Here is a 24,982-nt window from a genome sequence, read left to right as displayed (position 1 = left end):
GACCCAGCAATCTGGCACAGTTAATTAAAGTTAACCCAAAAGCACAGGCATCAAACTATGAATTCCCTTACTGTATTGCAAGATCATTATTGTGACAAGTAAATGGCAAGATCCTGATGAATGGCTGCCACTGTTCAATAGATTGAAGAGGGCCTGAAAATGCCTTATCTGTGCTGTCGGGTACAGGAAGATTAAGGAAAGGGTGGATAATAACCTTTCATATTACCCTCAAACACAGGATTCAGTCTGTCTGGCCTCATGCTGTATTATTCCTTTGGACCAGGCTATTGTCTATTCTCACGACATTTATAAAAAAAGAAAACAAATTTCAGATGTATGTTTTTTGGCTCTTTTTTCAAGACAAAAGTGTCATTAATAGCCTTCTGAATGGTTCACGACATTGTAAATCATTTAACTAAGTTGCAATTATAAAAGTCAACAAACATGTTATGAACGGTAACCCACACATAATAGGTTGATAACAACTTGTTTTCCAAGTATTTTCACAAAAATTGTTTCTCTCATTGCAACAGTTAATATAGAGAGATAGGGCTTAATCACAATAGGTAGAAGCTTATTAAAGTTAATAGAAATTTAAATTTGTAAAAATCATATTAAAAATAAATAATTGCATCTATTTTTCTTTTCCTGACCTGTAAAGAGGATCTGAAGAGATTTTTCTATGTACTATTATTGTCTGCATTTCTTTACCTTAAATATACCCACTTTTTTCTGCCCTGTTTTGCTCAATGACTTTTAGAAACAACTATGAAGATATAATGTATTCAGATTCAGTTATTGAAGAGGTGGTTCATTTCTTTCTGTTTAATTGTGGGGTTTTCTGAACTTCCATAAATCTTTAGTATTTTTATTAATATCCACTTACTTCAAATGCTGTATAAGCAGACCAAGAAGAAAAGGTACAGGTTATAAAAACATATACTTCAAGTTAACATTGAGAAAAGTCTACAACACTTCCAGTCTTCCAATACACTGGAGAAAGGATTGGATATATTGCTGTTTCCAAATCGAAAGAACAGACATGCATGCTTGCCTGTAAATGGAAGCTTTTGCTTTACAACAAAAAGACCAATCCTATTTTTTTTCCTTCTTCGCCTTCATCCTCCCACCCTTAAGGTACCATATCATTACAAGATCATTTGTAATGATGCTTGGGGCCCTGATTATGCAAAAATACTTATGGAACTATTTAACACTGAGATTGTTCATATCCTAATACTGTAATTACACTTACCTGGTTTTTAAAAGCCACATATGTGTACGTACAAGATTGGAGGTATACCAACACACAAGATACTAAACATACAAAGTGAAGTCTCAGGGCAGCTACAATCAGTGTCAAAACTCTTGTTCTCATTGACATGCTAGAATTTAACCAATAAAGAGTTGCATGGTTTTCCCATTGATGTCACATGGGATCCATGAATGTAAATATATATATACACATTTTATAACATACTATATGTTCATAGCATACCCATATGTTTACCCCATGCATATACTGCATATTGCATATACATATGTGTGTTTTCCTACAGAACTACAGACCAGAACAGTAATTACCAGTATTGGCTGATGAATCAGCAAATAATTACCCAGGCCTAAACAGGTTTTCTTTCCATGCATAAGCTGTGAAAGTTGGGAAGCATATCTGTTAAGGCTGCCTTAATTTTTAAGTCTGTATATGATAGCTATATTGCAAAGCATACGGGCAATGCACCCGTACTCATTAGAGCCGGGATAAGTAAGTCAGCATGGGCGCACCCTGCAGCACTCTTGCTGTATTTTGCAGCACTAGTAGTGAAAACACAGATGGACTCCAGGGAGCTTCTGGGTTGCTTTTTAAACAAAGAAACAAAAATCATTCAAGACAACTGTTTGTGGCTAAGCATTGACGTGGACCTTGAGAATTGCTACAGCATTTGTCCAAGTCCAAAACAACTACGTGCCCCTACCCCAGGCAAGGCTGAGGGAAGCAGCTGATGGCACAGCCTTGGAGACAAGCCCTCCAGTGCCTCCTCTGAAAAATGACAGCAACTATTTAAAGGTGAGATAAATTGCACAGTCCCAACAACTGACAGCCCTTTCCAGGAGCAACAGATCAACCTGCCGGCCAGTGGGACCGCTGTGTTGCACAACAACCTGTAAATGAGGAGTAATTGCAAGCAAAGCATATGGGTTAGGTGCTGCAGGTACTGCCCCAGGAAACCCAGCGAGGAGTTCAGGCATGGCAGGAGGGCAGACAGCTGAGGTCAACACGGAATTGGTCTTGCCTCACCAGCGTTAGTTCTCCCACCCTGCTCTCCAAAAGGTTATGTTAAAATGCATTCATTGGCTTATTTCTTATGAGCAGGTAAATCTGATTTGCTGAGTGACTGAAGAGCATAGCTTTGCCTCCCAGATTTTTGGATGTCCACACCCAGAGAAGTCAATTGTTTCAAAATTTTCAAAGGACCCCTAGGACCTGAAACTAACCCTTGGTGCTGCCAATCAGTGCTGGCCTACATTAGCTTTTCAGGTAATATATGTAAATGAAAATACTAATCTTGATTAAGCATTAAAGCTATTATTAAGTGTTATTATCTGGATTTTCCATGCTCTTAAAATATTTTCAAAATTCTAATCAGCCATGAGCAAATATTAAACAGTTGGATTAGAAATGTCTGCCCCAGCCCAAGGAAACTTCCTGACAAGATCAACAAACAGTAATTAAACATCATTAAACATCACCAGCAGCAAGTATTATTGAATAAAATAAATCGAGAAAGAGGAGGTAAAGGCATGTCTGCATTATGGGCAAGTCATGGTCTTGATGAATTAGAGTTGTGCAGCATGGTCTGTAGATCCTGCTGCTGAAAACTGCCTGTATGGACAAAATAATTGTCTTTAAGGACAAAATACATGGAGTGAAAGCTCTGATCTGACATGAAGATCAGCAATACTCAATCAGTAGCACAGTCACAGAACAGCATAAGTTACAACACTGCCTCACAAGCAGTTTCAGTATTCCCATGAGTATATTTAGCAGGTGAGCTGTATTCCACACCTGGGCATGGGAGGCCAGAGGAAAGAGCCACCATCATTTGGTCTTCATAGCTGCTGCACAGCACATGAAATCAGAGGACACTATGCACGAGGTGATTACATTTTAAACAGTATTTCACTGTGCATTAACCGAGTTTCTCCATCTTTACATTACTTTGTCAGTCACACATCTGCGTCCAGATTAGTTTCATCATGCTGTTCATCACCCTTCCTTTTATTCTGATCATTACATATGTAAAACCATGGTTCTGTACACTGTGATTTTCTCTGTCCATACATCCAAGTCCCTTGGGAGCAACCACAGAGAGACTCTAATGGCAGTGCAGCTGATGGCACTGGGTGCTTCCCCAGACCACGGCGGCTGCTATTCCTGGAAGCTTTTCACACCACTACAACCACTGCATGAGATACTTCATACCTACAGGCAATTCCTACAGGTCAGTCACCTGCAACACTCAGCACAGAGTGTAAAACCACACAGACCTCAGCAGGCTTCCCACTGAGCCAGCTAGTCAATGTGAAAGTCAGGTATGAAAGACTAAAGTACATGATGCAACTTGCATGTGCATATAAATTACATGCATTGAAATCATTAGACGCACTATTTTTTCTGAAGGAGAGAGTAATTATATGTTTTCTTCCATGTTTGTAATTTTCAAAACACACACAGAATCACAGAATGTTAGGGATTGGAAGGGACCTCGAAAGATCATCTAGTCCAATCTCCCCACCTGAGCAGTAACACCTAGATGAGGTTACACAGGAAGGCGTCCAGGCAGGTCTTGAATGCCTCCAGAGTAGGAGACTCCACAACCTCCCTGGGCAGCCTGTTCCAGTGTTCTGTCACCCTCACTGAGAAGTTCCTTCTCAAATTTAAGTGGAACCTTTTGTGTTCCAGTTTGTACCCATTACCCCTTGTCCTATCATCGGTTGTCACCAAGAAGAGCCTGGCTCCATCCTCGTGACACTCACCCTTTATATATCTGTAAACATTAATGAGGTCACCCCTCTTCTCCAAGCTAAAGAGCCCCAGCTCCCTCAGCCTTTCCTCACAAGGGAAATGCTCCACTCCCTTAATCATCTTCGTTGCCCTGCACTGGACTCTCTCCAGAAGTTCCCTGTCCTTCTGGAACTGAGAGGCCCATCACTGGACAGCACTCTGTATTCAGCAAAGCTTCTACAATAAAAAATACATATACTTACATCTCTTATGTTTCACATCTTATTAAAAAAAAATAAAAATCAACAGCAATATCTGCAAAAGAATTTCCCTTTGAATTTTCTAATGGCAATAAAATTATTCATAGTATAAATACCTTCTACTGAAAGAGCAAAACTCATTCATCAATAAAGGTTTTAGTCATTCAGAGGGAAGACACAGAATAAATAAAAGGTAATACCATGGCCATTTAGCATTTTGTCACAAGCCAAATAATGCTTCATGTTAATAATCACTCTAAAGTTAAGTGACTTTTTTTATTAGAAGCAAGGAGAGGACAGTATTTCTAATTTTTAAAAATATTTTTAGAAGTCTTCTACCATAGTAAAAGTTTATATAAAATATCTTTACTCACTGCACAAGGCCACAGTATGAAGGCATTAAACTGCGGAATTATTCAGAAGCACTCTCACTCTCCATAAAATGCATCATCTCCATATTTAAATTTATTTCCTACCCCTGGACCTTGAGTTATGCACTACTAGTTTCAGACTGTTATTCCAACTTTCTGCTGTGACAGAGACCCATTATAATCTCCATATTCCAGAGCAGTTTCTCAGTCATTGGGACTACAAGCAAGAAGACAAATTTACACATCAGCCTTATATTTTTCAGGCAGAATCAGTGCCACACAACTGACACTCAAGCCTGCCCAAACAAAGGTGCTGTTGGGAGCTCAAATGTAGAAGTCTCCAACCAGCCAAGAACAATATTTCTAGAACCATCTCCACCACAATTGCAAATATTCATAGAAACATAAGCCATAGCTTCTGAGCATACAATATACTGTTGTTTTAAGCAGTGGTGTGTAACACAGCATCAAGGGAAAGTGAGGTAGAGCATACACCTAACCAACAGTCCTTATCTTGTTGATGTCCTCTGTTTCTTAATGCATCTGTTCAGGTATAACAAGGTTGTGTGACCATTTTTAACAACTAGCATTCTGTGGATAGACTCACTAATCAAATACCCAGCTTGTCAATGGGGAGTAGCTGTGCCTCTTCTCTACTTGGGAGTGTTATTTATCATCCATTGATTCCAGCCCAGTAAGAAAAGCAAGAGAAGTCTTGCTGTAAGGCAAGGCTCCTGCTCAGGGAGCCAGTGCAAACTACTCAGCTGTGGTGTGAGTTGGCCTCTACTACTGGGATAGTTTTTCCTGGCTACCAGACAAACCTAGACACAGGAGCAAACCTCCTCTCCCTGTATCAGAGCATACACCAGCACCTAAATTAAAACTAACAGACCTCCCAACAGCTGACAGAGATTATACGAAAACCTCTAACATGAGGGTCTGACATCCCAGAGGCCTCAAGGATGTCAGGGTGTTCAGTCCCACAGACAAGAGGCGTGCTTCAGCTTCACACTTCCCAGCTCCTGCAGGTGGGATAGCTTTCATCTCAGCTCCAGCTTATTGCATTTCAGCACTTCCCAGCTTTACAGACTGGGAGATAGCAACTCCTGCATTCAGAAGGGATGTGATGACCTGAAGGCACTGTTAAGTTCCCTTGGCTATGATTCCATCTTCACTGTTTTGCATGGGAAATCACAGAGCGTAAAACCAGTTTAAACCATAATACTTTGGTCCTTTTGACGTACTCAAACTATGATTCCAATTAGCAAGATCTTATGGATTGTCATTGTGAAAATACAGATGTTTGCAATGCTAATAAATACTCCTTAGAATTATTTTCCTGAATAAGCTGGATATGTACTATTTCAATGTCAGCATTAAAACACCCCACAGCCTTTCGGCTCCAACTGTTTGGGCACAGAACCCTGTCAGTTGGGTTTCCTTCAGAGAATTGTCTCTGAATTAGTTTACAGGACACAGACTAGCAGTTTCTCTCTAGCCTGCCTTTATATTAACAGTGCAACTCGAACCTTATCAAGAACTCACCAAGACCCCTCCACCTGGCATTGCTACAAAGCCTTTTGCACTTCATTTGTTCCAACTTAGCTTATGAGACCAGGGAGAAAACAATCACGTAAAACATTAATAAATGTCATGTTCTCAATGCAATACCCTGACAGCAGTTAACACACAGTAAAACAAAGTCTTTGCCAAGTAATTAAGCTCACAAGAAGATAAGCAGATGACAAGAATTAAACACATTAATTAACTACATAAAAGCTGCAGATAACAAACGTGGAGAGTGCCTCTTCTCCAATCTGTGCAGCACAGTCCCTGCTACCGTCTCCTTCCCACTCTTTCCACAAGAGCATGACCACCTTCCTCTTCTTAGTGACCTTACTGAGAGCAGCTCCTGGCTTCAGCCACCTGGCCCTTGACTTTTAATTTCTTGAACAGCATTATCAAACAGAAGAAAAAAAAACGAAACAAAACATAAAAATAAGAACAGCGAAGACTGCTTGCTTTCAGATGATTGCAGACACCGACTCAGAGCTGAAAGCTTCTGCACCAAGAACATGAAAAACACACAAGATATATGAGCAGGGTAGCAGAGAAATAGAGTTAATTTCCAGGAGATAAGGGCAGATAAAATAAAAGCTCCACTATTTCTTTAGTTCAATTAGCTGCCATTAACATGCAGCAATATGAGCACAGAAGTGATTACTGATGTGCAAGGAGGAAGCAAAGTTTTCAAAATAATTCCAGTAAGATTTCACAGGAAAATACTGAAACTGCTCTCTCAACTTGCAAAATCAAGTAAGAAATATTTCCTAAAGTAAGATTTCAGATAAAAGTATGAAGAAAGAAGGAAAAATGTTCTATATAGAGTTTTAGCCTATTCACTTCAGTTCTTGCTGATTTCACTTGTTTATTGGCTTTGCCAACTGTTGTCTCAGGATACTCAGATTCTGACAAAACCTGCACAGCCAAAGCAAATACAACCAGTTCCTTCTTTTTAGTATAACTGTAGGAAATGAACTGAGTTCCTGATTGTCCTGGTTTTGTTAAAAACAAGTTTCTCTTTTAGTGAATTTGCCTGTCAGCTAAAGCCTTCATATTAGCTGCATTTTCCTGGAAAACCAGATACACGTTTTGGTAAACATAGCAATGGAATGCGAGGTTATTGATAATGAATTGATGCACATCTCGCGAGAGGGGCAATGAGAAACAGGTGACCAAGAAACTGACCAATGGTGTATAACATCCCGTTCACATGAATACTTCATATAAAAGTGAGAGATCACGAGGATCTCATCCCTTTTCCTCATGGCTGACATTAGGAGAGGACCTTGCTAGTTGTCCCTGTGAACTGAGGCCTAGAGACAGACTGAGTCCAGTTCCAGTTGGCTGCAGAGTCCAGTCCAGGACTTTGGGTGCCACCTCTGCAGTTGCTGGGACTTTCAAGATTGGTTTTGTATATTTTGTATTATTTTCTCTATTCTTATTAGTAGCATTAGTAAAACATTTTTAATTTTTCCAACTCTCTTCTCTCTGTCCTTCTTTCCCTCCTGATCACCTGTCCTTAGTGGGAAGGGGGAGAGGGTGGGACTGAAGGGGGAAGGGGGAGGAGAAGGGGTTAACAATACATCTGCCACGGTTTTATTGTCACCCTGTAATCAAACCTTGACACAGATCCACATTTGTTTAAAAGTTGCTTTTCACAGAAACTACTCCTTATGCAGTATATCAGGAGCATCAAACTCATTTTCACGGGGGCCACGTCAGCCTCGCGGTTGCCTTCAAAGGGCTGAATGTAATTTTAGGACTGTATAAATTTAACTACTCCTATATTTATACAGTCCTAAAAGTACATTCGACCTTTTGAAGGCAACCGCGAGGCTGACGTGGCCCCCGGTGCAAATGAGTTTGACACCCCTGCAGTATACCGTGCTTTTTTATAATGCTTTCAGTTGCTTCCCCGAAAATGGAGTTGATGATTTATGTTGTGTATGGGATCACTTGCACCTTGGATGGATGTGGCAGAGCGGTGGATGTGGTCTACCTTGACTTCAGTAAAGCCTTTGATACAGTCTCCCACAGCATCCTCACAGCTAAGTTGAGGAGGTGTGGTCTAGACAATAGAGTAGTGAGGTGGGTTGCAAACTGGCTTAGGGAGAGAAGCCAGAGAGTGGTAGTCAATGGTGCGGAGTCTAGTTGGAGGCCAGTATCTAGTGGAGTGCCCCAGGGGTCAGTGCTGGGGCCAATATTATTCAATATATTCATTAACGATTTGGACGAGGGAATTGAGTGTACTATCAGCAAGTTTGCTGATGACACCAAGCTGGGAGGAGTGGCTGACACGCCGGAGGGCTGTGCTGCCATCCAGCGGGACCTGGACAGGCTGGAGAGTTGGGCGGGGAATAACCTAATGAAATTTAACAAGGGCAAGTGTAGAGTCCTGCACCTGGGCAGGAACAACCCCAGGTTCCAGTATAGGTTGGGAGATTACATATTAGAGAGCAGTGTAGGGGAAAGGGACCTGGGGGTCCTGGTGGACAACAGGATGACCATGAGCCAGCACTGTGCCCTTGTGGCCAGGAAGGCCAATGGCATCCTGGGGTGTATTAGAAGGGGGGTGGTTAGTAGATCGAGAGAGGTCCTCCTTCCCCTCTACTCCACCCTGGTGAGACCACATCTGGAATATTGTGTCCAGTTCTGGGCCCCTCAGTTCAAGAAGGACAGGGAACTGCTGGAGAGGGTCCAGTGTAGGGCAACCAAGATGATTAAGGGAGTGGAGCACCTCCCTTATGAAGAAAGGCTGAGGGAGCTGGGTCTCTTTAGTTTGGAGAAGAGGAGACTAAGGGGGGACCTTATTAATGTTTATAAATATATAAAGGGTGAGTGCCATGGGGATGGAGCCAGGCTCTTCTCGGTGGCAAACAATGATAGGACAAGGGGTAATGGGATCAAGCTGGAACACAAGAGGTTCCACTTAAATTTGAGAAGAAACTTCTTCTCAGTAAGGGTGACAGAGCACTGGAACAGGCTGCCCAGGGAAGTTGTGGAGTCTCCTTCTCTGGAGACATTCAAAACCCGCCTGGACATGTTCCTGTGCGACCTCACCTAGGTGTTCCTGCTCCAGCAGGGGGATTGGACTAGATGATCTTTTGAGGTGCCTTCCAATCCCAAACATACTGTGATACTGTGATACCTTATGAGGACAAATTAAAACAGCTAAGCAAGTACATTTTTTGCTGGGTTAGAATACCACAGACAAGGAAGAAAAAACACAAATTTCTACAGCTTTTTTTATCTTGCAGCAGCCAAAAGATCTTCCAAAATCTTATCTCCTCAGCAATACCTTCCTTGTCTGACAAACAGGAAAACCTAAATCTTTTTTCCTCCTGCAAATTGTGAGCATGTGGAAAGGGAAAAAAATATGTAGTGTGCTTCTCTGCAAAGACAACCAAGTGTGACCCTAAAGATGGGTTGTTCTATTGTTAAGAAAAAAAAAAAAGTAATAAAATACCTTCAGGCAAAAATAAAAACGTGTTTATTTAACAAAAGTGTACAACTTCAGAATACCAAACAATGTGCCTTTAACTCAGGTATTAACTGTCTAACTTACGTTTGTGAAAGATGGAATTTACCAGTGTACAGAAAGGCATCAAAACATCTTTGAAAGTGAACCTCAAAAATATGTTTGATGCAGCAACTTCCCAAAAATGGGGCCATCAGAAGCCACTTCAATTACCCAGGTTCTTCTGCCCCAGTTTTTCCCACTCATCCCACATTGTAAAGTTCACCATAAAATCCATTCCTTCCAAAATACCCCGGCTTCTCCCATTTCACAACCCTACTTCTCCCATCATCTCTCCTCTATTGCAGGCTCCACATACTGCAATGTTTCAGCATCTCAAGTTCATCCTGTTCCCCCCTCCCCTCCTCTCCCAGGCCGTGAGCCCTTCCAACACCTTCCCATTCCTTGTTGAGGACTTACCTCAGGTCTCTGCTGGAGCAGGTGGCAGAAAAAGAGCCAGACGTGGCCTCTAATAAATAAATACAATTCTAAGGGCAGAAAAAGTTTGTAACCTGAAAAATACAATCGTCTCAAGCTACATTTGGCACAGTAAAGATGCAGCATGCTGAAACAACATGATTCTCATCTAGTTTACAAGTGCAATTGCCAGCATGTAGAGCAATGATTATTGGCCTGTCAAATCAATTTTTGACACTTAATTGTTTGGAAAGATGATTAAAGCTCGGGAAAAAAAAAAAAGTCACTCTTCTAAAATTAATTTCTTGGATAAACACCACTAAAATCAGTAGAACATACAAGTATTTTTTTCTTTGTTTTATAATGACATAGGTTTTATTCTCAAATGTTGTAAAATATATCTCCTGGTGGTGACTCAAGTGCATACGGCTGCAATAATATCTATCTGAATCAAAACAATGGACCTTGGTTGTCCGCAAAGAGGAAAGAATAAACCATCACACTATTGTCTCAGTTCTGAGCAATAAGACATGAAATTTTGATTTACCAGAATTCTACAAATCAGCTTAAAAAGCTCACAACTTCTTGAAGTGCTGCTGCAGGAAGGAATGAATATGTGCAGACAAGTCTGTGTGCTCTCTCCCCCACTACCATTCCTTGACAGTATTGCTCTGAACTGCGTGACACAGAAGGAAAAAGCAGTGATTGTTCACTTTCTTCACCTCAATGAATGATCCTTCTTACCGCCAACTTACTTTACAGTACCTTGGTTGGAGACTGCAAGCTGTATTGTAGTATTCATAGAAACAATTTGCATTTGGAGAAAAACCTCCCTGAACTAATTACAGTTTCAGACCATAAGACAAAGAAACTCTAGCTTGTTACTCACAGCAGCTTTTATAGCTTGATCACTTCCAAATCCTCAAACGTAAAGCAGTAGTTATAGAAACTATGGTAGTTGCCTTCTGAGCACAGGAAGACACAGCTCACAAATTATAAAAAGAGATTTTAAATCTCATCCCGAAAGTGCAGCTTTATGGTCATATAACAGCTGAAGTTGGAAAACCTGTTGCAGGGGAAAGTTAAATGATATCCAGAACGCACAGTTCAAAAACTATGTGAGAAAAAAAGAAAAAAGGACTGGAAAAATCTGTTTAATAGATAAAACTTCAGATGTTCCTTTTATACAATTCCTTTGCCCCTTACCTACTAGCCCATTAATACCTTTACAGTATCAAATAAAATGTTACAAACCTTTATACTAAAGAGTCTTTTAAGATATCCAGGGTTTAAAAGGGCTTTTGAAAATGACCATACTGAACATTAAATGTTTGTAGCTTTCTTTTAATCTGTCTTATTTATTTAGATTGTTAATTCATGAGGCAAAGATTATACTTTACACTGGTGTTTGTGCATTTGCTGCAACAGTGTTCCCTGTAGCCTCTCAATGCAAGTTTACTATTATTAGCAAAAATAACTGATTCACTACAGTCCTATATAGTACAGATACAGGACCATCCAAATTTCTTAAGATTCTATGTTCTTATTTTCATATACAGACCGTATACATATATAGTTGGACAGGAGTGAGGCTTTTAGGTTTGAGGTGGGGTTTGTTGTTTGTTTGTTTGTTTTCCAGAAGCTCTTTTCTACACTCATCTGATGCAGAAAAAAGTACAGCTTTCTAAGAGCTAGACAACTACTTTTACATAAAACTGTGAAAAAGTCTTCCTGTTAGCATTTAAACAACACCCCATCTCCCAAATTTCACCAAATTCAGAACCAGACACAAGCATGCCATAGACCAATAAAAACCAAAAGGAGATTGAAAAACAAAACTTAAACAAACAACAACAACAAAAACAAACTGTATTTCTACAGCCAACATATCCTTCCAGCTGGAGCTTTTAATGCCTCCCCACTGAAGCATCCTCAGAAATAATGCATCTCACACCTGTACATCCTAAAACCTGATATGCTCATCCACTGCCCAAATACACTTGCTGAAATAGGATGGAAACACCCAGCCAGGAAGCACCAGAATAAACTCACCTACATATCAACAAAGATGACTAAGAACAGGGGAAAAAGCATTTACAGGAAACAACCCCCACATTTCTTAATTTCTCAGTCCTGTTTTAAAAATAACAAAACCAAAATGTATATTAATCAAAAATATACATAATAAATCCCTCTATATCAGAATTTATGAAAGCAGCTGTTGCCCAAAAGCCTGCCCATGTTTTACAACTGTCTTAGTTGCCTTCTCTTGTGTTACCTTAAATCTCCATACAAAACACTAAACCCAAAAGCTACAACAGTGCAGATTAAAATTTCTTACTTCAAGCAATGAGATAATTCATATTGTTCTCTTGCCAAAAGAACATTACCAGTCTCCCAATCTTTGTACGGTCTGTTTCTCTGAAAAAACTCCATCTCTCTGAAGACTGCCGAAAAATGAAGCATCGCTCTGCTGCCTGGATGGTTGGCGCCCTGTACCATTTCAAAAACACATCTGCATCTTCACTCACTAAAACCCATCACCAGGGTTCCAAGAACAGCTACTCAGATTCCTTCTGAAACTGCCAAAATTAGAAGCCGCTCACTTCTAAAAAGGCCCAGCAAATAGTTAAAGCCAAGATCTAGGAAGCACTTTCAGCCAACACAGCTGTTCACATCATTTCTCCCAATACAACAGAGTCAGCTAAACCAGTGGTACAGTGACCATCCTCTTAGGGATACAGATGCCTTCTCTCACTGATTTACTTTATTCCAGTCCCAAAGATATAAAGGTAATTGAGACTGGATATAACATTAAACCATATGTTAAATGATTTCAAAGCTTCTAAATAGGGAGAGCTTACTGACACATTTCAACTTACATCTTCTCCCATGTTAATTCCTGCAAGGTTTTAAGTAACAATGCTCAAAATTTAGCAATCAAAATATCTGGAACATGGAATAAGCTTGATCTTGTATGTATATTTTGTTTGTTTAATGAAAAATATCCCATTGAGAGAGTCATTAAGACCAGGGAGTTGGAGCAGGCCACCTCAGATAGTAGTACCACAGCATGGTAGGTGGATTCCAAGCCCAGTTTTGTACCTATATTTCTATTTTCTTATTTAAACTGGCATTTTACAGATTATGAACATAGAAACTAACTCCTTGTACATTCAAGCCTCCATGTAAATTAGTGAAATTCATAATTCCAGGAAAATGGAATATCAGATTCATGTGAAAAGTAATGCAAGAAGATGAATGAAAGAAGTTACATTCTTTCCCTCTTAAATTTTATTCAGTCCTGGATGACACAAGATTCAGTAAGCTTTGTTCTGGCTTTACACTGAAAACCTCTGTACAAAGAGCCCTTGTATCCCAACAATCAAAAGCATTAAAGAGTAATAAAAGAAGTTGGTTGATATGAAACTTGTCAGGCATTGGAACAGGCTGCCCAGGGAAGTGGTTGAGTCACCATCCCTGCAGGTGTTTAAAAGACACATAGATGAGTTTCTTAAGGACATGGCTTAGTGAAAGCATCAGGTTAACAGCTGGACTCTATGATCTTGAGGGTCTTTTCCAACCAAAATGATTCCATGATTTTATGATTCTATGTATCACTGCTACTGTCTTCTTTGAAGAGTCAAATGAAACTCATCCTAACTGTTATGCCACCAAGTTAAATATCTCATGCTGAACTAATCACCTTTGCTGAAAATAGTTGCCTAACTCACATTTAATATTTACAGAATGAGAAAATGTTAAGACATTCAACATTAGGCAAGATGAACCTCATCTTAAACACCCTGCATGCTCTAGATTCTCTGACACTATTTTTAGATTGGCTTTTCTTTTTTTTCAGAGCTTTGTACACCACTGGACACATAGTCAGCACTCAAAAAAGTAAACATCAGGCAGATGGTTTGGCACAAGCTGGTTAACATCACTTTTTATTGTCCTCCTGCTTAATAACACAGATTTATCATGGTTCAGCCAGCCACTTATTGATAAAATGTACACTATATGAAGCTGGGGAAAAATCAGCTCATTTAAAAATCAGAAATGGAAAAAAATCAATGATAGCACACATAATTTATAATTGGACTCCACTATTTTGTGACAGTCTAGCACACATTTCTCTATATATGTTCCATTAGCCTCTCAGGTCTCATTTCATCTCTGAATCAAAGCAAAATCTTAGCAACTGGGTATGGAATTTAGGCTGCTTCTCCCAGAACAGATCTTTAATAACTTGAGACAGCATAGCCAGACAACAGGTACTTTAAGATAACAGAGAAGCAGATGTTGGTACTTGTACACTGAGCAGTGATTGTGTTTAAGAAAGCAGGAGGGGATATATTTTTCTTTTTAAAGTATATAAATTGAAATGGAGAGGAAAATCTCAATGGAAAGGCATCTTGTACATAGTAGCTAAAATATCTCAAATTGTCTTCTGCCTGTGCTTCTGTCCCCATTAATTAAGAGAGTAGGACAGTGAGCTGAAGCATAGACATTAATCATTTATATGTCAAAAACCAAAAGTGTCAATAAAACAAGGTATTGAACTTTTTTTTTCTTCTGATGAGAGATTTGCATTACAATATAGAGGAATTTCTAACCAAATGGTTTACATTTCATCAACATTTATCTCACCGAAAATACCCTCTAACTTTATCAATTTTTTTTTACTGTTTCTTTTACCACAAAAGTAATTTTAAATCTCCACTGCAAGAAAACCTGAAAGCTGGAATTCCAAAAACATCATTGGGAAGGACCACAACCCCACTGCAAAGACAGTTAGTAGGACATAGTGGCCCAAGGGCTCTAGGTGGAACTGGGGTCATCTGAACTGAGCCCAAGCAGTTTTTCCAAAAATTCTTAAATTAAAAAGGAAGATGATCACTATGGCCAAGAAGACCTGAGAACTGAAATCGAAGTAGTTCAACTATCCATGCTAACAAGTAACATGGTGGCTTTCAAAGTAATAACTTTAATGGCTGGTATAAGCTGTTCCCTATATGATAGGTGCTTCAAAGTATATATGGAGGTAGCTCCTTGAACTACAGAACTTAATCACAGCACACAAAAGAGACAAATGCGAAGCAATAAAGGCAAATGCAAAGCAATACACAGAGAAAGAAGTCACTAATGTACACACATAGATTGTCATTTTGCCCCGGAACTCCCCAAAGTACATGCTGACTATGTCAGAACAGCAGTAATGGACTGCAGGACTCTGACTAACATAAAACATGAGTTTAAGCAACCAGATTAAAACTTTGTTCTTAACTTGCTCTGCTAAGTTAAGTCATCAACAGCACTTTCTGAACAGTTCATTCTCTGAATTGTGTTCTGAAATGTCAATGTGCTCTTTAATCTTTATAATTTTGTCCATTGTTTGTGTTAATTAAAAGATAAAACCTCTGGATTACATGATGAATACTCTTTACATTTCCATTACCTCATAGCAGGGAGGAGGGAAAAAATTCAAAACCCCCACACTCTTAATGCAAGGATACAGTACTTAAGTGACTCAGAATAGAAGGCTGAAAACAGTGGTCTACATTTATTTAATGAGAAATTCTAGAAATAAGAAAAGTTCTTTACAAAAAAAATTGTACAAGCCATTTCTGTTTCTTACAGGTTCTTTTTATATTGAAGAAATATAAATGTTATTCTTAGTCCCTCAATGCTCTTCCTATTCTTTCTAATAAAAATGAAAAATATAGAAATCATTAAAAATACTAGACACATTTAAAAATATTTTTCAAGTATTTTGACTATTTTAAAACCACAAAGAATTCCTATTTTTTTAGAAAATATCATGTTTATTTTCACAAGGAAGAGTTCTTGCTCACCACTGAAAAAAAAACAAATTTAAAAGATACACTAGCAAGTGCATTATGACTTTAACACTATTTTTCCAGTTAGTAGAAAGTAAATTTCTTTTAAGAAACGAAACAGTCAGTTTTCCATTTATCCACATGTCTAAAGCATGATAAAAAAAAAAAACACAGTTGCGCTGGCACTTGGAGATTTCATGGAGACATTACAAAAACAAGATGCAAGGGACACAAAGTGTAAGTCAAAAAATGCTGCTTCACATCTGGCACTAGCACAAGGTGTCTGATTTGGATCAGGGAAGTGAAGGATTCAGGTTTCTGCTCCAGTCTGCTGGATGTTGTACCACTTAAAAATGCAACTAATCCATTCAAGAAGGGCACAACAGCCTGAAAGCTCCTGGAACATTTATCCTTTAAGCCACAGTAGCAGCTACCACTCAGAGAAGGGCGGGGGGAGGCAAAGGTATGTGCTGAAAAGGCTCACTGACAGCACCAAGTCCATATGGCTCTGTACTTGCCATATGCCAAAGACAAACCCAGCTCAATCAAACTGCAACAGAAAAGTGTAGGGATCCAGATGTTTTAATTCAGCCAAGACAGCAAAATAGCATGCCTTCTTCCTGTGGGCTGCTGGAAGGACTTGAGATGTGAACACACTTGATCAGCACACTTAACGAAACAAACACGAGGCTGAAAGACTCTACTCAGAAATGGATGGGCAAGCTCTGAGCCACCGGGTCCCTCAAATGTTGGAGGCACCCAATGGTCAGGGGAAAAGACAGATGAAGGAAAAAACCTCATGTTTTATATCAACCTATTTTGGACCTTCTCCTACATTAGATGACTGCTTCTAGACACACAGATTCATAATTTATCCAATTTTAAAGCAGCTAATCTATGCGATAGGTGTGTGGAATACGATGGTGTTCAGATAAGGTTTTCATACTTAAAAAAAAAAGAAAGAGTAGAAAACAACAGGATGTCAACAATTATGAATTAAACTTTTTTGTACAATTTCCCCTTCCCCATCTCTATTTCCCAGTATTGCTACTTGAAAAACAAATTCCTCAAGGAAAACATTATGTAAATCATAACCTGTAAATTACATACATAAAATTACTATAATATGTAGATAAACATAGCAGCCATGACTTATTTTGTCAACAATACTTCATAAAGAAAATGCCTTCCAAAATTATTTGAATGAAAAAAATGTTGAGTCACTGCGCTCTTTTCCTGCAGTAGCAGTGACTCAGTCAAGTTGGGTCTATATAAAAAGTTGTAAAATTATATTAGATTTGCAATTCCAAACAAGACATAATTTACTAAGATGTCTGTGTATTACTAACAAATGTACTTTGCTTAGTATATTTGATTTTACTCAACATAGTCTTTGATGGTGGTTTGAAGAGGCCACATGTGCTCTTGCCAATTTGAAAATGAGTTTTTCCATTACTGTATGGTTTTAAATGCTGTAGAATTTTGTGTTTTGCAGAGAAGAAACTTCCAAGCTTTTTTAAATTATCACTTTAAGTTCCAAAGCACTTGGAAAGTACAATGCTGTATACACTTCTGACTACTATTCACAAGTTCTAAGGAGGAGCAGTCTCCTATTCAACACACTGCTGCATTTCACAGCTCCTTAAAAACTAGGTTATTAGTTTTTTAAGTGAAGCTTATTTTGGGCATTTCTTCACTGGCAGACACTATTTTTTTTTCACTCAGCCTCCAATTACAGAGAACAGTGATTAGCTACTCCTTACAAATATAATTAGCTGAATAAGAAAAAGGGCAGAAGAGATCAAAGCTTTCGCAGCATATATCATTGGATTGCAACAATCAATTCAGTGACTTAAGAGGATAAAACACTGCATTCACACAACATATGTAAGCTGTCATCTCCTCTAACTGTGAAGTTGTCTCAACCACAATAAAGAACAATCTTCATGAAAGGCTGAAGGCTCTTTTCACTTTCTGAAAATGCCAAGAGCTTCTGGGGTGCCAGCAGCATGTGCTGTGGGAGGCATAGCTTCCTCACACATCCTTCAGTTCTAAGCAACAAACTCAGCATGGTCTCAGACTTTATCAGAACATTCCATAGCTGGGCTTACCATCAATTATTCCCCCTAGTCTTCATCATATGGGCCTGAAAGGGTTAGCTCCCCCTGATCCATCCTGTAGTGCTCTCTGAAGCTTCTGACTTCTCTCTTCATAGTTGGAAAGGCTAAGGCAAGTTACCAGAAAATGCCTTTCCTCCTCTCAAACCTTCTAGAGTTCATCAAGTTAGGGTACTTCAGCTCCATACTGACCATCAAGTCCATGGTAACTATAAGATGGACATGGTCCAAGACCAAGGCAATTACATACAATCACACCTGCAGCCCAACTGTCATGGGGGTTCAGCTTGTCAATAGAAGAGAAAGAACCTCCTTTGGGGCTGACTCAAGATCATGCCCAGACCAACGGTCTTCATCACAAAACCTTGCTGCCTTCAGCAAGAAATAAAAAGATACATGGCTATGACTTTGTCTACCCTTAGACAACAACATGTAAATATGTGTGTGCGTAATTATGTGAAAAATTCCTAAACAAAACACTCCCCTGCACATGCCCTTCTCTTCCTGGGAAAGGTATAAAAGCAGCAGCATTTGACAGATGTTAGTCAAGTTGTTTAATGCATTCCTGAAAGTGTTTATGAACACCTCTAAAACCTTATATAAACAAAAACTTCCTCCAAACCTACCACCTCAGCTGCATATAAAATTGCATTGCTCCTGCTGCCGAGACAGAAGTATGCTAAAGTTCCATTGTTTTGCAAGGTTTACCTTAAAGCTTGGAAAAAAAAAAAAAAAACATCATGGGAAGAGAAAGATGACATGCAGCAAAGACAAGCTCAAACAGGGCATCTAGGAAGATGCTGAGTTTCAACTTGCCAAGTTTCTAACATGTTATCCCTCAGGGGTGAGATTAGATGTTTTTATGAAGGAGATGGGTGTGATCAGGCCTTCACACGGTGCCTAGGGATCTACAGTGCATGACAGCAACACCGTTTATGGGATCTTGCAGGTTCTTATGCTACTCAGCTCTTCCACAGATTAACCAAAATCCCTCCTACCTAACAGCACTGCTGATGTGCCAGTTTGGCTACTGCCCCACTCTGCAGCCACAGTACAGTTATCATAGTTCTGCTCCAGTTCTGTTCCACCTTATCTCCCTATCAGAGTTCACAGCAGTACATGTATATGATCTTATCCCACAATTCAGTTACCCCTATTCCTACACCTCCTCCTTTTCTCCCACACTGCCTATTTATGGACAAGCACTGGAAAGCACTCCTGTGAAAACACAAGGTTGGTGCTTTGTACTTTCTAATTGTAAAGCTCAGTTCCTCATTTTCCTTCTTCCTTGCTTACTCTCCTTCACTCTTCCCCTTCCACTCCTACAGTGATCCAGCTGCTGTAGAGAGAGATCCACCACAGTCAGACCAAAACTGGCAAGAGGGGGTTATGCACACTCATGTGCCTGCAAGATCTCAAAGCCTCTTCAATCATGCCTAACCTAGGTCACCTAGACAAAGACCCAACGTGGTAGGAGTAGCATAGAAAAACCTTTCAAAATATGATTTCAAAAGATGATTTTCACTACTTCCATTTAGCTCACTCTCTCTTGACTCCTTTCACACTGCACCGCATTTCAGAAATACTCCCCTACTGCTCCTTCTGCCACATCTGCCTTCTGCCCTGTTCCAGGCACCCCACTATCTCATGTTCTTTGCTTACTGGGAGCTCCTTGCAGAGAAGCATCCAAGCACATACAAAGCTGCAGTACACCAGCTAGCTGCATCTCAAAAGAGCTGAAGAGACTTGCTGAAAAGCACAATACTGCCTCATCTCTTGAATACACTAGTTCTGCAAATAAACTAGTTGGAAAGTTCATAGGGTTGTCATATTCCAACTACATGCCTTGCACTTCCACTTTTTTAGTTAAAAGCACTGTGAGGATACATATTTCTGGAAAACAATGTAGCATTATACTTGCACAAGTTTGTCTGTGAGAACAAGCCCAAAGGAACACAGCTGGGAAACCCTCCTACAGGCATCTGCCCCTCTAGAGCTGGGTCCCCAGCAAGTTCTCAGCAGACAAACTTCTCAGTTTATACAGAAGAAGGAAAAAACAAACAAACAAAAACAAAACAACAACAAACACAAAAAACAACTTTTACAAGCCAAGGCTTTTTAGAATTTTTCATGATGCTGATTTATACAAAAATCAAAATAATATTTTGCCTGTCTCATGTACTCTTTTTAAGACGTAGACAGTAATTTTCTGGAATTTTAAGTGCTTTCTAAAGCAACATAACCTGTTTACCTGAACACAACATTTGCATTTTAGTTCAGTGAACAGAAAGGAACACAGGCACCTCTAAAGACCTACAGCAACTCCAGTCAAATGATATTTGGAAATTGAGGCAATACAGTACAAAATTCAGGCTGTACAGGATGCCCACAGTGAGATGTCAGCTTCCTGCACAGACAGTGCCTTGAACACTAAGTTCCTCCACCTACAGAGATGCAGCCTACACAGCCTTCTGAAAGAGGGCATCAGCAGCAGTAACATTTTAGATAACATAGCAGCTAGAACAAAAACCAGGAGGAGGAAAACCCTAGTTATTGGTATTTATCCAATCAGGGAACCCCATCTTTCCTATGAAAGTGTCCTAGCTAGAGGATATCCTGGTTAACAGCATTTGCTACCTCCCCTCTTCAGATCAAGACACTATGAAGTCAGAAATGCAAGTATCATTCAAGAAAGTGTAGTATGAGATACAGAGCTATGCGAGACGGAGGCAAACTCTCACACATTAGCACCAGCGCTTACCCAGAAAAGGGCAAGACCAGTATTCCAGATAGAGTTAGTTCCCTGGAACCAGCACCTATTTCACAGCAGATTATCACTGGATAATCCTGACTCTCAATTGTCTGCTGGCACCTGGCTCAGTTTGAAGAGGATGGGTGGAGTCTGGTCTCACACAGAGCAGCCTCTGCCCTAGGAACAAGGGTGATTACCTGGATAGGTAAATTCAGTCATTCTCAGGCAGGGCAGAGCCCACAACTCAGAACTCTCACTTCTTGGAGAAGCTCTCTAAGACTTTCTGTTAAGTAAAAAAGTCAGCAGGGACAGTACCTCCTATTCAAACGAAGTTATGTAAAGACCTGGTCACACCTGGCTTTTTTAAAGATTAAAGAATTCAGGTGTCCCAAAGCCCATATCTTAACAGGTGAGGCAGAGGTGAAGAGAGGCTACAGGCACTTCTAAGCCTATGGTATAACTAATTCATTACACCAGGATCTTTCACACTAATTAGGAGTTATCTAATGAATGCAGAAGTCAGACATCATTACCTGCAACATAACATTAAGAATTTTTTAAGGATTTAAGAGAACTCAATATACCTAAGGCTACTCTAGGCATATTTAGATACACTAAAATCCATACCACTAAAATGAACTATATGAAAGTTTCCTCAGCTACCACCCAGATCTTACTGGCCACATCATGTGCAGCTTTGGTTCAAAGCCATCCCAAATCTACTATCTCTGATCCCAGCAAGACAGTTTTTAAGCTCACTACTTCAATAGACGTAATCTGACAGTGGAAATTCTTAGCCAAATAAACATGACTAGTATCAAAGATTTTGCTTGAGCAACATAGTGAGTGTAATGACAGAAACATGCAGAAGATAAAACATCACAAGGCTGACACACAGCACAGTCAGCAGTCTGGCAATAGTTAAAAAAGTTTCCATGTAAGCACTTTGCAGATGTAAGTTACTTCTGCCAGGATATGCCTCAAGACTTCATCTTTATTGAAACTGGCTTTGCTGACATGCGCTTGAAAGCCATTGTGTGTATGCTCCAAAAAAGTTAAAAGAACAAAGGGAAACATGGAATAAGGGATGAAGTCTTATTTATTATATACTTACAGAGCTCAGGCTGCATAAACAAAATACATAGTCATGAAACATGCATCCATCTCATTTTTTTGAAAAGACTTAGAGATCCCAAACTAAAAATGTTTTTTCCCCCTCTTCTCCATCATGCCTGCTTCTCAGCCATCAAATTAATGAGAATCAACTGACTAAAATGTAAAAGGGCCAATATTCTCATTTCACTTGACAGTAAAAGAACAGAAGCCTTTGCCTTGCAGTGCAAGGAATAGAAAAACACTTGAGCCTTCCAGATGATTATGTGCTTACAGTTCCTCATATGAACATTTTGGTCTTCAGCCTAAGCCCCTTTTACTTGCACATAAGGTTTTTCACTGCTGTTTTGTTATTTGGCAAACCTACCACAGAAGGTTCAGCCATGACTGTAAGGCTTTGTCTCCTAGGCAATGTGAATTAGCAATAGTTCTTTTTCCTCAAATCGATGAAATACTGCCCTCCTAAACAAATAAATAAATAAATCGGGAGTTCTATCTGGATTGCAAATTGTGTCCTGGACATGTATTTTTTCTACAACACTGAAAAGATCAGCACATCTTACTTTAGTAATGCAATGGTATTTTGCAAGACACTGTGACTTACAGCATGAAAGAGGACTTGAGAAAATCAGTCAGTGTTTTTTTCTAAAACTGGACTCAAGATCAAAAGAGATGATACACTAATTTCCATAATATTTAATATTATATAAAGAAAAAAAAATCAACCCAATATAACTATAAACAACTAGTACTGGATGGCTTGTTAACTAGGCATTAACTAGTGTACTTGGAGCTCTGGCCAATGTGGTACCATTCTTATGTGAAGTTGAACTGAGTACAAACTGAGAGTAAAACTTTCCTTCATACAGAAAGAGCCAGTTCCAGTGTTACTGCTCAGAACTATAAACGTGCACAAAAGAAGCAGCAGGTAAAACACACCAGTGTATCAACAAGATTGACTGACAAGGCTGATAACTGTTTTATACTGCCCTGAGGAGGCTATTAACATTAGCAAAGATCAGCAGTGAACATACTCAGTAGGAAAGATTTGCATGAAGTGAGATGAAATGACATATAGCTGTGTAACTGTGATCCACTCTAAACACACCTCATGTTTTGTCCCAGCAGCAACCAGAATTCTTTGAACCTGCACAAACTAACAGACAGTCCTGTCTATGGCTTGCTGGAAAGGGACAAGACAGAGATCCAAAAGTTAGAGGTCTGGATACCACTGCTCACATCCAAGGCTTTCAGGTTGGGAACCACAGATGCCAATGCTGCAACTAGTTTTATAAGATGCTTTTTATTCATGTGATCAGTGTTTAGTCCTGAAATACATGCTACACTGTGTCAATTTAAGGAGCTAAATTTTTGGATAAAAGCTGTTGAAAGCAGCAGGAGACCATGATATCTGGAGGAACATGCTACATAGAAATTAATCCATGAGGAAGAGTTTCTCCTTGATGAACAAACAATGATCATTTTTGGCTTGTAATAATATTCCTGAAAATACACACTGCCAAAATGCTGCTTGTGCACATTACTGTCCCAGGTCAACTTTACAATGTATAAACAAACAAGGCTCTTCTCACAGAGGAGTTAACCTTGAATAAAGAGAGTAAAGTTGTGCCTGAAATCTTCTGTTCTTCAGCAAAACAGTGACAATAATCAGGGAGGGTCCTGTGACCGTACCCTGTGAAGAGCTGCAGCCCCTTGACACAGGGACCGTCACACTTCACCTCTCCCCATCACCCTCACCCACCACCACCATGCCAGCCCATAGGCATCTGTTCCAGTTTTCAGGTCCCCAAACAAAAAATACGCTCATCTGAGAGTAAAGCCCACATAAACAGCAACATTTTTCAGATGAAAGAGTCAAAGAGGCCCTATTGCCCATATTCTGAGCACATTGATCTCAAAAACTCGCAAAGAACTCAAGTCATTTGCATGGCATTTTTACACTTAGAATAAATACCTTAATAAAAAAATCCAATTTCTCCCACTGGCACCCTTTCAAATATTGTAATAATTATCTGGCAAAGTTGCTGCTACAGATAACGACATACATAAAGCAAAAGGCAGCACTACATATGTCTGCCAGACTGGGCTCACAATTCCAGCTGCTAGTGCCATAGGACTGCGAGATCCATTTGCTGCACTAGGTTACCCACGAGACAGTCGTCTGAAATGTGCACAATTCATCGTCGTCAACCACATGCAGTTAACATTTGTTAAACATCTGATAAAGCACTGAAGCAAATTACCTTCTTTATTTAGCAACACGCCTTGAGAACAGATTTTCTCCTGATTTAATGGGATGGTTCTGTCCATTATCCCATTAGCTACGCTTGGTTAAGACACCCTGGGCATCACATTGCCAAACAACTGACTGAAGCTATTAAAGGCTCTTCAAACAACATTGGTTCCTTCTGCTCTTGATTATTGAAAAACAGTCTCATAAAATATCACCAATTAGATCAGATTACCAAATGAGTGAAAAGCAAGCAATAATAAGAAACCCCCCTTCCTATCAACTTTTCACCAAAGCTCATATTTTGTGTATCTGCCAACATTTTTTAAACAGTTAACACCATCCGACTTATTTCCTCACAGCAAAAGCTTTGATATGCATCTTCCACAACAAACTCCTGCAGCGCTGACAGGGCATCCTGGTGCAAGAAGACATCAGAAGCTATGTATGGACAAGGAAAAATTCAGCTTTTTTAACTCCAGCTGCTTCCAAGATCTAGCATGGAGGAATAATGACTTATTTGCATTTCATTTAGAAATTCTTAGTGTCACCATTTCTTCTCCTCTTTTTATTTTATTCCAACAAATTTTTAAAACACTGGAACATTTATTAGAATACTTGGTCTAACCCTGAAGATTTTTAAATACTTGCCTGAATACAAAAAATTCTATACAAAGCTGTTGTATATTAATATGGTGAAAACAGTGCTTCCTTCAAAGCTGTATGAAAACTTATGCTAGATTGGATCTATAGTTTCACATAGAACTGAAAT

At 39.5% G+C, this 24,982-nt stretch overlaps 1 protein-coding gene across 1 annotated transcript in view; it reads right to left on the bottom strand.

The window, feature by feature from the left end:
• Positions 1-24,982, bottom strand: part of PDZRN4 (PDZ domain containing ring finger 4) — a 253,113-nt gene that overhangs the window by 217,658 nt on the left and 10,473 nt on the right. The gene's annotated exons all lie outside the window — the stretch shown is intronic.

The sequence above is a fragment of the Streptopelia decaocto genome (genome assembly GCF_964273445.1).
Source record: "Streptopelia decaocto genome assembly, chromosome: 1".
Taxonomy (NCBI): domain Eukaryota; kingdom Metazoa; phylum Chordata; class Aves; order Columbiformes; family Columbidae; genus Streptopelia; species Streptopelia decaocto.
This window is presented reverse-complemented; position numbering and strand designations above follow the sequence as displayed.